This window comes from Moschus berezovskii, chromosome 13 (assembly GCF_049115385.1).
Source record: "Moschus berezovskii isolate FMDL1 chromosome 13, NW_MosBer_1.0, whole genome shotgun sequence".
Lineage (NCBI taxonomy): Eukaryota > Metazoa > Chordata > Mammalia > Artiodactyla > Moschidae > Moschus > Moschus berezovskii.
Genome location: NC_142472.1, coordinates 57604248 through 57618418, shown reverse-complemented (window position 1 = coordinate 57618418; position 14171 = coordinate 57604248). Strand labels below are relative to the sequence as shown.

Here is a 14171-nt window from a genome sequence, read left to right as displayed (position 1 = left end):
ACTGGCAGGCAGATTCTTTACCACTAGTGCCACTTGGGAAGCTGCAACGTATTTTAAATAAGTTAAAATGTATTACAAATGTATAAATGAGGTGTTCTATAAACATGACATTGGACTTGTGAGAAAAAAAAAAGTTATTTCTTAATTGATTTCTAAATACTTCAAAGTGGATGTACCAGAATCTCTTTAAGGTCTAGAGGAATACATTGTAGGTTTCACTGGCTACAATATATTTACAAGAATGTTGACGGTCACTAACTACTTAAGACCTTGGAACTAAATGTACTCTTTATATATAGTTACTGCTTCAAGAGTACACTAGAGGTTGCCTACAGATTTCTTCCTACTTGGAAGACAACAGATACAGGACTCAAAGGGTAACAGGTGAAGATGAAGATTCCCCAGTTCTTGGCACCGGAGTCTTGAGTGAAAACGTGCCTTCTGTGTTACTTTCAGTGGATTCAAGTCTACCGTTTTGCTGAGGGGGTGGAGGTTCCCACAAGGATTAAGGCCACTCTGCCTCCCTCCCTTTTAAAGTGCTTCCTCTTCCACTTCTGCTTCCCTCAAATCCAGTCACTCTACAGAAGGAAGAAAATACCCATCCAGGTGGAGAAGAGCAGGTTCTAGACTGGACTTAACGGACATCAGTAACGAAGCTCCTGTGGGCCTGTAACAGTGAACAGCTGGGACAGAGTGGCTGCTATGGCAATGGGTTACATTTAACTTTATTAAGATTGTTTACCATTTTTATTTGGCTGCACCACGTCTTAGTTGCAGCACATGGAATCCTCAGCCTTCACTGCGGCACCGGAATCTCTGAGCTGCCCCACGTGAACTAGTTGCAGCACGTGGGATCTAGTTCCCTGATCACACATTGAACCTGGGACCCTGCATTGGGAGCGTGAAGTTCTGGCCACTGGACCACCAGGGAAAAAGACAGCAATAACAACAGGCAACCACTGTGCCCTGGGCCATAGGGCGCTTGATACTTTATTCGTATTCTCTTGCAAACTCACCACCAACTGGCTTATAGAAATGAATGGCCCCAATTTACAGACAAGGAAGCTAAGTCTGAAGCGTGTTAAACACACCCCATGGGAGCATAAAGTCGGTGCTGCATCCCGGTCAGATGCTCCCGGTTCTTCTCTCAGCCCCTTCACTTGCTATCAAGGTCACCCAAAGCAAAATAGTTAACCTCTTTGTTGTTCCGTTTCCTCATCTGCAAAACAGAGACAGTAACAACCGCCCTATAATGAAAAGGACATCTTTTGTTTTTTTTAGGGTGTTAGTTCTAAAAGGTCTTGTAGGTCTTCAAGGAACCGTTCAACTTCGGCTTCTTCAGCGTTACTGGTTGGGGCATAGGCCTGGATTACTGTAATATTGAATGGTTTGCCTTGGAAATGAACAGAAATCCTTTTGTCGTTTTTCAGATTGCATCCAAGTACTGCATTTCGGACTCTTTTGTTGACCATGATGGCTACTGCATTCCATCTAAGGGATTCCTGCCCACAGTAGTAGATCTAATGGTCATCTGAGTTAAATTCACCCATTCCAGTCCATTTTAATTCACTGATTCCTAGAATGTCTATGTTCACTCTTGCCATCTCCTGTTTGACCACTTCCAATTTGCCTTGATTCATGGAATCAAGATTGCTGGGAGAAATATCAATAATCTCAGATATGCAGATGACACTACCCTTATGGCAGAAAGTGAAGAGGAACTCAAAAGCTTCTTGTTGAAAGTGAAAGAGGAGAGTGAAAAGGTTGGCTTGAAGCTCAACATTCAGAAAACAAAGATCATGGCATCTGGTCCCATCACTTCATGGCAAATAGATGGAAATACAGTTGAAACAGTGTCAGACTTTATTTTTTTGGGCTCCAAAATCACTGCAGATGCTGATTGCAGCCATGAAATTAAAAGACGCTTACTCCTTGGAAGGAAAGTTATGATCAACCTTGATAATATATTAAAAAGCAGAGACATTACTTTGCCAACAAAGGTCCGTCTAGTCAAGGCTATGGTTTATCCCGTGGTCATGTATGGATGTGAGAGTTGGACTGTGAAGAAAGCTGATCGCCGAAGAATTGATGCTTTTGAGCTGTGGTGCTGGAGAAGACTCTTGAGAGTCCCTTGTACTGCAAGGAGATCCAACCAGTCCATTCTAAGGGAGAGCGATCCTGGGTGTTCATTGGAAGGACTGATGCTGAAGCTGAAACTGCAATACTTTGGCCACCTCATGCGACGAGTTGACTCACTGGAAAAGACTCTGATGCTGGGAAAGGTTGGGGGGGGAGGAGAAGGGGACGACAGAGAATGAGATGGCTGGATGGCATCACCGACTCTGTGGACATGAGTTTGAGTGAACTCCGGGAGTTGGTGACGGACAGACAGGGAGGCCTGGCGTGCTGTGATTCATGGGGTTGCGGAGAGTCGGACACGACTGAGCGACTGAACTGAACTGAACTGAACTGAACAACCGCCCAGGGGCTGGATGAGGATTAAATGGCACAGGGAGGCGACAGAGAGCCTTTAGCTGGGTATCAGCCACACAGCCCCCTCACTGGGCAATGATGCACTTCTTACTCCATGACAAGGGGATGGCAAGCCCACATCAGTCTGAGTCCAAGCTCTTTCCATCCCCCAGATACATCTGATATAACATAGCCACTGCTCAAGGGACCTCCCAACCTCTGTTCCGATCCTTTCGATGGGCTGGAAGGTCACTGTCCAGCCACATGCAATACTCACAGAGACAGAGCTTCTACCTCCACATCCCACAGAGATAAGGAAAACAATGCTGGAGTGGACATGTGATGAGAATTGAGAGCAGATTTCAAACCCTGAACTACTGTTTCAGGTAAGTGCACTTTTAAGGCATACAACTAAGGCAGAGACACTGTCTAATGTGCTACTAATACCTCCAAGTGTCCAAACTGTAGTCTTTTGTGAAATTTGCTTCTATTGTCTGGAAAAACAAGAAAAGAAAATTCTGATATGTAATTCTGTCTCAAGCGGTTTCTGAATAAAGCCCTTACTATCGAGTGGGGTTTCAAGGATGGTTTCTGTTGGTTTTTGGTTTTTAGGTGTTTTTTTTTTTTTAATTGGAGTGCAATTATTTTACAATGTTGTGTGATTCAACCAAATGAATCAGCTATATGTATACATATATTCCCTCCCTCTTGGACCTCCCTCCCACCCATTGAGGTCATCACAGAGCACTAACTGAGCTTCCTGTGCTTTATGGCAGGGTTGTTTGTTTTTTTCCCAGTAGAGCAACAAATGAACAAGCAGTCAGTGGATACAGAATTCCTATTTCCCAATCAGAAGTTCTGATCTTCGATCTTTGTCAAAACACAAACTACACCTTTAAGTGGTAGTGATTAATGTGTATGTTTTACACTCTGGGACTATCATGGAATGATCTAACATTTGTACATCAAGGACCAAAACATCTGCTTCCCTCTCTCGGAACCCCTGGGATGTGTGACCAGGCCACACATCCCATATTCGGATCAACCCCCCACATATTTTAGATATGCTTCCATTAGCCATGTTCTGTCATGCTGCCTTTTAGGATGTTTTTATTACAGTTCATTATTTAAATGATTATTGGGTTTCTATATTCCAATGTATTTGTCTTATAAGATGACATGAATATTCAGAAAAGTCATCACTGCCTTCAGACTTGGGATAGAAAAATGACGTTTTCTGTCTGTCCATTCCTCCTTCTCTTCCTCTCTTTTCCTTTTTTATTAATAAGACTTTATTCTTTCAGAGCAGTTTTAGGTTCACAGCAAAATTGAGGGGAAGGTACAGAGATTTCCCATATATTCTCTGTCCCCACACATACATGGCTTCCTTCGTTGTCACCATCACCACCAGAGTGGGGACATTTGTTACAGCTGATAAACCCACACTGACACATCATAATCACCCAAAGTAAATTATGGTTAATGGTTAACGTTATGGTTCACTCTCTGTGCTGTCCATTCTGTGGGTTTAGACACACGCATAATGACATGTATCCATCATTATGGTATTTCTTTTTTTCTCTCCAACATTTAACACTTATCAGAAATTCATTCAGTATTTGCTTAAGACCCAAAATGTAAATTATTCTCCTTCTTACGGTTTTCTCTTCAAGCTATTATTCTATTGTTCTAGCAAGCTTCACTAGGTAACTGAGTCTTTTTTCAAAAGCTATATTTCTTATTTGTACGTATTAAGCTCACTAAATAATCTGAGTCAAAATCTGTAATTTCTATACCATTATTTTTAGTCTTCCTATTCTACAATCCAATATTATCGTATTTTAATAATGATCACTCGCAATAGATTTTTTAATTTGTTAAGGAGAGTTTATCTTCATGACTTCCATTCTTTAAAATTTCAGGTTTGATATCCTTGATTCTTTATACTAAATGATTTAGATATGAAATCATAAGGTATTTTGTGAGGATTTCTATTCATAAGCAATAAGAATCTTTGGACCAAAGAAGGATGGGAATTCCTGTGTCAACCAGTCAAAGGATATTTCTTAATTCAGCAAATAATCATTAAGCCCCTGCCATGTGCAGGCACTTTTCTAGGCTCCAGGGCTGAAGAGATCAGCAGGGACATGCCTCTTTCCAGGCACTCCCAGAAGAGAGCAACTCAAATTCACAAAGGTTAAAGTTAGAACATAATTATCAAGAATAGCTCCAGGAAGGCTTCTCCCCTCGGCCTTCCATAGGGGGTCTCACTTAAGAATCAACACAAAGAAAGAGCTCCAGAAAGCCAAGGACCCCCGAGGATCGCTGACGTTGAGTAACACCTGAAAGCAATATTCAGCTTGATGTAATTGTCCGTTACATTTCTTGGCTGATTCATGTTTCTGCATATTATCTCATTTGACTGAATATTCCATTTTCACGTGGACCTAATTCATTTAGGGAATCAGGTTAAAAGGCCATAAAAGCCTGGATTATGAAATGTATGTGAGGTTGAGAGGTAATGCATCACTGGAGTGGATAAACCCAAAGACCATCCTGACCAATGTCAAATCCAGGTCAGCAACGTAAGCCAGGCAGAAATGCTTTCGCTGGCTAGTTTCGGCTACCATCACTACTTTAACTAAGGAGTTATGACATCAGTGTGGAAACACAAAGGCAGAGCAGCTGTGTGTTCCAGTGAACACATTTCTGCAACTTCCATAAACACAGATAAACTCCTACACAAACACAAGAATGATGTGTGCAAAGTCGCAGACTAGGAGGAACTGCGCGTGGAGGGCTACTGCACAACTTTCACTGCAAAGGAATTACCTCCTTACATGAAGAGACTGACCTCCTGCTTACGTTTTCATGATTATTTCTTAACATGCATGGTCAAGATTCTAAGAAAAAGTCAGAGGATTCTGAAGACATTATAACCATTAACCGGCCACATAAAGAAAAGTCAAGAGGCTGCCCAGAGGAAGGACTCATTTACTTCACCGTGAGTCCAGACACGCCCATCCTCAAATCGTTCATTATTAAGAGCAACACCTTGAATCTAAATCCAGGTCCATCCCACTCATTGCCTCCTCCATCGGTGTCCTCAAAGCAGACACTTGTTAGTCAGGTATGTGAGAAACATTCTACGCCTAGACTCGTCGCCACCACACATCCTATTAACTGCCTTCAAATAACTCTCTCCAGTGACATTCTTTTCTGTGTATGTAAATCATCTGCTCATCTGATCAATATTGCCTGCAGCTGAGAAGAAAAGGATGCTTCACGCTATTTTGAGTAACTCACCTTTAGCAACTGACTCCTGAGCATACCACTCACCAGCACTAAATCCACTTCCCAACTCCAATTTCACTCTGAGAAAGAACCTGGTGGCTCAGCTGGTAAAGAATCCGCCTGAATTGCCAGAGACCCGGGGTTCAGTCCCTGGGTTGGGAAGATCCTCTGGAAAAGGGAAAGGCTACCCACTCCAGTATTCTTGTCTGGAGAATCCCATGGACACAGGAACCTGAGCCCCACTCCATGGAGTCGCAGAGTCAGACATGACTGAGCGACTAACTTTTTCATGCTTCCTGACTCTTATTGATCTTCCACATCCACAGTGAATAAGCCCCCAATATATAATTACCTTACAGATTTTCAGATCTTAAAGCTGAAGATGTATCTGCTTAAGGGTTCATTTATATTTTTAGAGACTTGCGTTTTGTCTTTGTCCTGGGTGGTTCATCTTTCATCCGGGGGTCCTCTGAACAGTAGAGTCTCTCATTTTCTGCTCTCTCTCAAGATGAACAGTGCACACCTGATACAGTATCCAGCACAGGCTGACTGTGAGCACGGTTGGACCATCTGGCACCACAACTCAGATTTAATGAATGTTGACTGGATGAGACCATGTGTCACATCCTGAGCTAGGCACCTCTGCACGCTTGGCTGCACCTGAGCCGAACCCATTAGCTGACTATTTAAAAAAATCTCTGGGTAATTAACCAAGCCTTTTATTTTCTGTATCCTGATGTTTTGACATCTCAGGGGGCGGGGGGGGGGGGAGTTTGGGGGGTGGGGGCTTGAGGACCCTGGAGAGAGTGCCCTTCCCAGGCTGAGCCAATTCCTAAGGATAAAAAGACTGGCCTTCCCACAAGCCTTTCATATGCAAACCAACCGATCCTGAGGCCACACTCCTAACCACCTCCTTATTGGCTCTCTCACTCGGGCCACTCTCTGCCAGCCCTCATCATCAGCCTTTGAAACTTGGAGTTTAACAAAATGAATGATTCTGTGAATGAATGAATGAATGAAAACACGCAAGATGGTAGGCAGGTCAAGCTCCCTAAACTAAGTAGGCACAGATGAACATATTTCATTGATAAAGTTCATTTTTTCCCCCACACTTTAATGTCTCTGAAATCAGGATGGGTCTTAATAAGGACAGTATCTTAAAATGACCGACAACTTGGCAGTAGTCACAGCACAATCATCATTTCCCTGTATTTGCATCAACTTGGTCACCACTAATCATTTTGTCATTGCTTCCACTAAGGGGCATTGTTGGCACTGCACGTATTCTGTTAAATTGCCATTTAAAAGGCTTTCAAAAAGATTACACTATGATCTGACACTTAAAGATGTTACTGTGTGTGCACCAAGGCAAACAGAGTAGTGGGGTCTAAATGTTCTGTTACTAAAGGAAACATTTGTCTTTGTTTAGAGTTTCCACATTACCTTGCAAAGCAAAATCCAAATGCTTAACCAGACTGAAGGAAAACACAGAACAGGAATCTGTGTTACAGTTCGTTACTGAGACATAGACAAACTGATTGCCCATCAACCATAAGCAATGCTACTGAGGTACCAGCAGTAAAAAGTACACCTGATGGAAGAGATGACCCTTGAAAGCTGTGAGATGCTAGCATGACAGTTTCATGCAGTGTCCTGGAAGACCACTGTTACAGCGGCAAGTCATAATATAACTGGCAATATTTTCTTTTCCTCCCCATATAAGAAAAATCATGCTATGTCTTACATTCTGATGACATTCCCGATTTGATGAAATACAGAAATAAAGATGGATTGCCGGTTAATAAGAGGTTTTAAAACCTGAATAGAATGCAGAGTGGAAGTTTGTTGAATGTGGACACTTTTAGGTTAGTGAGGTATCTGCATGCTCCCAACTTCAGGTTGACTGTACCATGTCAATCATCTGGTACAGTTTTGCAGATCTCCCCCCCCCCACCCCAGTCATTTAAAGAAGTTGGCTTCACTCTTTCTCCCCTCAAATGGTTTTGGTACATTTCCCATTCTGGTGCAAGAGTGACAATGAGCACACCTCATGTTCCACTTTCCCAACTTTAATTAGCGCTGCTCCAGTTTTCCACAGTTTAGAGCTATCAGAGGGGAGGTGCCAGGGCTCTCTTCTAGACTGAAACCTCACCACACTGCGGGGGATGAAGTGAAATGATTAGACAGGAGAGCCCATGTGAAATCCCAAAGCATGGGACTCTGAGATGCTGAACACTAGAGTAACATGAGTAAAATGCCAACTAGGAGGACAGGCTTCCAGGCAGCATATGGTCACAGCTCAAAAATGCATTTATCTCTTTTTAGCCTCAGTACTGCAAAACATTTTGGAACCAGAGAAAAGCTGAAGACTATAGCAAGGGAGAGAATAGACATACATACAACCCGCCTAGGGAAGAGAAGTGATAAAAGAGTAGCTGTAGGTTATAATAAAAGACACTTTTTTTTTTCAGACACAGCTTCAAACTCACTACCACAACTGTGATACCAGGTTTCCAGACCCTTCACCCAGGTGACAACTGCCTCGGTGTACAAGTAAGTAATCAAATCAGAAATAGGTGATCACCTCCATCCATCACGAAGACAACTGGTAAAAGCGTTTCTATACTGCGAATGCATTAACAGTGTTGACAACAGGCCACCACACACACGGCATTTGGTACTGTTGAGAAGGCCTGCTTCCTGCCCCTAGGATCCTTGGGTGAGTCTCCTTTCTGGTCAGCAGAGGAGAATCCAGGGGTTCCCTGGACGAATACCATCTTCCCCAGAGACCTTGTTTCAGTCTTCCGCTGTAAGTAGGCAGGGCTGTGTCAGGAATTCTCTGACAGTTGGTACAGGAGGGTGAGTGAGTCCCTGTGAACACTGCAGGGGACGCGTGGCTGCCAGCTGGTGGGGTGTACTTATCTGTGCAGACTTAAAATAGACCTGAATGGCTGAGAGGGGAGAAACTTCTCCTTAAGTGGCAGAAAGGGAAAACACTCAGTCACCTGTCTTCTGGAACCAAGGTATTAGGAAGGGGAAGGTGTTTATATGTTTGGAGATTGCCATCTGACTTACATCCTGGGTGTAGGGGAGTTGGGGTAGTGTGCGGAGCCCATGATGTCCGTCCCTGATGTCAACCCTGATATCACAGCGGCTGGGCACACAGTGATGGGCTCCCAGGAGAAGACACTCCATAAATGGCTCTGACCCAGGGGGTCGGGAGATGCAGCGTACATTGCCATGCTGGGATTTCCTACTGTATCATCACATGGGCAACTCTCTCTCCAGAAAGGCCAAGAGATAGCATAGATTAGTGGAAACGAGCACCAGGAAGGAAATCAAAGACATCCAGGTTCAAATTCTAATCTTGGGAAGACTGCAAAACTCTTTAAATCCTAAAATAGGGGAAGTGATAAGAACACATCAGGGTGACTGCGAGAATCAAAGTTACATACAAAATATCTAGGACACCTGTATGCACTATGTATACGCTGTATATATCGTGTCACCATGGACGAAGGTTTCCTGGTCTTTCATATGCAAACATTCTTATGGAAGTGATGTAACCTGGTGAAGGAGAAACAGTGTGGACCAGAACAAGACGTCCAAGTCCTTGGCTAAGGCGGTCTGCAGGGTACCGAAGGTATTATGAAGTTGTCTTATGGTATGAATATTCTTGGTAAGAAATAAAGTACCTGTAAGAACCCACACGTGTGATCAGAAAGGTATCAGGCTGATAAGAATGAAACAGAATTCAACACACACTTGTCGACATCTGCTCATTTCGAGTCCCTGTGATAAACACATGACCACAACTACTCCCAGCTACAGTGATGGCAGACTGTGTTCCTACAACCTTGGGTAAAGCTCAATACTAACTCTCTCTGCATTTGAGCAAGTTTCGTCAAAGCAAATAATCCACATGGAAACGCATCTTTTTCTGAAGGCTGAAACTTTCTCCCATCAAGTGGATCAGTGCGTTCTGTGTTCTTTTTTTTTCCCCACCCTGCAACCTGAGAGATAGGCCACAGCTTTTACTCCCCTTCCTGCGCTCCACACCCCAGCACGCTGGAGAAGCCAACTGCAAGCCTAATGGCATGAAAAAAAAATATTCAAGATGTGAGACAGAAGGAATCACCTGCAGCTCCGACGCACTGTTCAGGGACCTTTAATTAGAAGGTGCGGGAGACTGAACTACTACCTTCGGCAGAAGCGACAGCGGGCGTAGGGGGGCTCTGTGTGCCTCTCCCCTGCTCCGATTGTGGGGGGGGAAATGCCCGTCGAGGAATTCCCTCGGGGAAGAGCCTGCGTCGGGAATGCTGCTGGGGGGAGAGTGGGTGTGGGGAGAGGGTAGAAAGTGGCCTGGGTTCCCGCTTGCCCATATTCAGGTCACGGGCGTCCCCGGCAAGGACGACCTGCCTCCCCTCTACCGGGGCGCGCCTCAGGGACCCCCGAGTCCGGCTCCGCGCGTCTCAGCACCAAACTTTCTCCTGGAACGAAACCTCTTTCGAACCACGTGGGGTGGGGAGGGTGGGGGATGGCAGGAGGATGGAGGGCGGCAGGGCCGCCGGCCGCGCCCGGGAGACAGCCCTCCTCCCTCAGCCCGCTTCCCTCCGCCGCCACCCTCTTCCTCGCGGGGAAAGCGGTCCAGACAGCGCCGCCCCGCCCGGCCCCCCCAACCCCGCGCCCCAGACGGGGCTTCACAAAGCCGCGGGGCCGGCGCTGCGCCGCCCGGGGGCGAGGGGGCGAGCCCCGCGCGGTACCTTCAGCAAGAGGTCGGGACACAGGCGCCTGAGGAGACCCGCCGCATCGCCCGGATGCCGCCGCCGCCCGTGCTCCCCGCGCCGCGCCGCGCTCGCTGCGCCCGGGCTCCGCTGCCCGGCGACCGCCACTGTCAAGCGGAGCCCCGCCCCCTGCGCGCCCGGCGAGCCGCGGCCCTCGGGACGCGCGGCCGCCCGGATTGGCTGCCGGGCCGCTGGCTCCGCCCTCCCCTCGGCCGCGCCCCTCCCCGCGCCCGTGGCGCGCGCGGCGGCCGGCTCTCTCCCAGGGGCGCCGCGGAGGGTGCGGTCCCGAGCTGGGCGAGGCTTCCTGCGGGCGCCGCGCGCGGGAGAGGCTCCGCTCCTGGGCTCTGCAGTTTCTCCTTGGCCCGCCCAGGAATAGACACCCACAAAGGGCAGAAAAAGAGAAAACGTTTTCTCTAGGGCCCTTCGCGGGGACGGCAGCGGCTGCAGCAGTTCTGGTGTGAAATCTTAATTACAGGAAGACACGTATTAGGAAGCCTATTGGAATTATAGCCAGAGGGGTTTTCTTTTCTTTTTTTAACCTCTTACACAGTCCAAACTTATTCATTTTTAGGAGGAAACTAAATCCAGTTCAACAACTCACCCAAGGTCACAAAGCAAGGAAACTGATTTTGTACTTCTTCGCTGAATCAAAACTGCTTCAGCTCTTATGTCTCAGTCAGGCGCAGAGATGCGTTCTAATAATTGATGCTGTGTACACAGTGTAGAAATTAAGAATCCATGGAGACAGAAGGTAGATTAATGGTTGCTAGGGGCGCGAAGCGGGTTGGGGAGTGACTGCTAATGGGTTGGGGTTTCTTGAAGGTGATGAGACTGTTCCCTCAGTTTGTTAGTGGTGATGGATGCACAGTTCTGAATCCACTAAAAACCACTGCATTGTATTAATACACTTTGAGCGAACTTGTACAAGCTTTCCCCGTACCTGAAGTAGAGTGTTTCTATGAAACCTTTCATAAGCCAAAAGGGCAGAAAGCACAAAAGAATTACCTTGGGGCACATCTTGCTAATGAACACACAAAATCAATCAAGAGCACAGATGCTCACAAACTTAGTTCAAATCTATGGCAGACTGATACTGAGATGCCCAGTATAGTTGGGGGCAGGGGGTGGGGGGGGTGGAGCTTGACACTGCCTCTGTATAGGCTTGCTGCAAATCAAGTGCTGAGTGCCATTTTTGCCTTTTACATAAAAGCAAAAACCCTCTTTGGATTTCTTTTGGTGATCGAAAATGGTAACTCATGTAGTTTTTCGTAACAAGTGATACTCAGTAAACTTTTGAAAAGCTGAGGTTACCTGGGAGTTACATCTCAGTAAAGCTGTTATAAAACTATATAGACAGTAACAGAGACATGTATGGAGTATGTCACAATCCTGTTCTTTATGGGCAGAAATTATGATTTGTATACATGCACCCATTCATTCACTGAGCCCTGTATCTTTGCCAGGTACACTGACAAGGGTACAAGGATTAATAATACACGATCTCTGTCTTCAATGGCTGCCCACACTGTTAGGGGGCAATTGTTATAATACAATAAGTTGTCACTCCAAGGAGGTAAAACAGGGCCAGGTTTAGGACTGTTGTTGTTCAGTCCCTAAGTTGTGTCCCACTCTTTTTGACCCCATGGACTGCAACACGCTAGGCTTCCCTGTCCTTCACCATCTCCCAGAGTTTGCTCAAACTCATGTCCATTGAGTCGGAAATGCCATCCAACCATCTCATCCTCTGTCATCCCCTTCTCCTCCTGCCCTCAATCTTTCCTAGCATTAGGGTCTTTTCCAAGGAGTCAGCTCTTCCCGACTCAGGTGGCCAAGTATTGGAGCTTCAGCATCAGTCCCTCTAATGAAAATTCAGGGTTGATTTCCTTTAGGATTGACTGGTTTGATCTCCTTGCTGTCCAAGGGACTCTCAAGCATCTTCTCCAGCATCACAGTTCGAAAGGATCAATTCTTCAATGGTCCACTTCTCACAGGTTTGGGTACTAAGACCTAAGAAAGGACCTTGGCACAGTCATAGAGAGACTGAAGTTGGATGTCTTAGTGACAGCTGATGTGGCCCAGGGTGGGAGGTGAGGCAGAAAGTGAAGCTGGACAGTTACTCCCAGGACAAAACATCATGGTGGATCAGAGCTCAGTTCAAGAGGGACAGCTTAATCAGAAAAGTGAAAATTTGAATTCCTCTGGGTCTTTCTTATCCCTGGTATAGTGTGCAGTTTTGGTGAATGGTCTTACTCTAAACCCAGTTTCATCATCTTGTTGGAGCATCATGGTACCATTAGCTGGCCTTCGCTTCTATCTTTTTAGCACACAAAGGGCTTTCCTGCAGTTTCTCCTGAAGGTGGAGTGGTGAGGGGATGCACTCAAGGTCTTGTGGATTCTGAATAATGGAGCAGGGACAGAACTCCATCACTGAACTCTTGAGCTAAGAAAACTTTTTAAGCTGCAGTGAATGAAACTGTTTTTACACTTGGAGTTGATCTACTTTTTGATCAGGAAATAGGACTATTACAGGCCCTAAGGGGGACAAAGAGAAAGAAAAAAAGAAAAGAGCTACTGATCTCCTTAGCTCCTTAGTTGGGCCTGTGCTGGAAAATCCTGGATTCCAGGCTTTATTTAAAAAGTGGCTCAACAATTTGAAAACTGGAGGCTACCTACGTGTTTTGTCATAATACAACTGTCAGCATACCAACAGCATTTTCTTTTCCTCCACCTTTTCTTTCCCCCTCATGGGACTGTGGACACGTTTTGAAAACAGATACTGTTCTTTGTGAATTTCCTGATTTCCCCTCCCCCACTTGCATCTCCATTCATCCTTACCCTGTCCCCTTCCCCACCCCTATCCCTACCATTGGAGCCCAAAAGGCCCTCAATGAATGTTTGTTAAGTGCTCCATGTCATTCTACCATCAAAAAGGGTATCATTTTTTTCTCACTACTAATTGTTTATGGCACTGACATACTTTATGAAATTTGAAAATTAATTGGCCCATATAGTATGTACGCTCTGGAGTTCTGGGGCATAGTTGTAAGAATATTAGAGAATCACATTGCACACTTTAATAAGCTGTGAGTTGAACTCTAAATCTAAATGCCTGAAATTTAAAAGTTAGTCTCAGTCTAGGAAGGCACAATATTAATATTTTAACAGTAAATAAGCTAAGTATTTGACAATAATTTTCATATTTGTTGTAGAAGTTTTTTTTCATTCTGAAGAGAGAATTTCCTAGTGGTTTTAAAGAATCTTTGAAATTTTTTCTAAATCTCCTTTGCTTTTCTTTTTCTTTTTTCAGATCATCCTTTTAGTCTCATTTTTATCGTTCCCAAGACTATGATATCTGGTTAACACTGAAGCATTACAAGTCTCTTTTTCATAAATCTCCGTGCAAAAATCTAGGGAATCCACAAGAATGAGGGAGAGCTGGTTTCCCTGGAGTCTAAAGCTGGGGGGAGAACCAACGAGAAGGCTGGAGACATTCCTCCTGCAGGAACAGATGTTGTCCCTCCCCGAGGAGTTAGGATGCACTGCAAGAAATGAGATAATGAAAATAAGCAAACTGTTTCGTGAATATTATCAAATATCATCAGCCCCAGACAGATCGCTCCC

At 45.3% G+C, this 14171-nt stretch overlaps 1 protein-coding gene across 1 annotated transcript in view; it reads right to left on the bottom strand.

Annotated features, from left to right (window-relative positions):
• The window catches only part of FRY (FRY microtubule binding protein), a 438131-nt gene extending 427477 nt beyond the window's left edge, over nucleotides 1-10654 (bottom strand). Inside the window, exon 1 of the mRNA XM_055426288.2 lies at nucleotides 10530-10654. The gene's annotated coding sequence lies outside the window, so the exon portion shown is untranslated. The remainder of the gene's footprint in view (nucleotides 1-10529) is intronic.
• Nucleotides 10655-14171: the final 3517 nt, after the last annotated feature.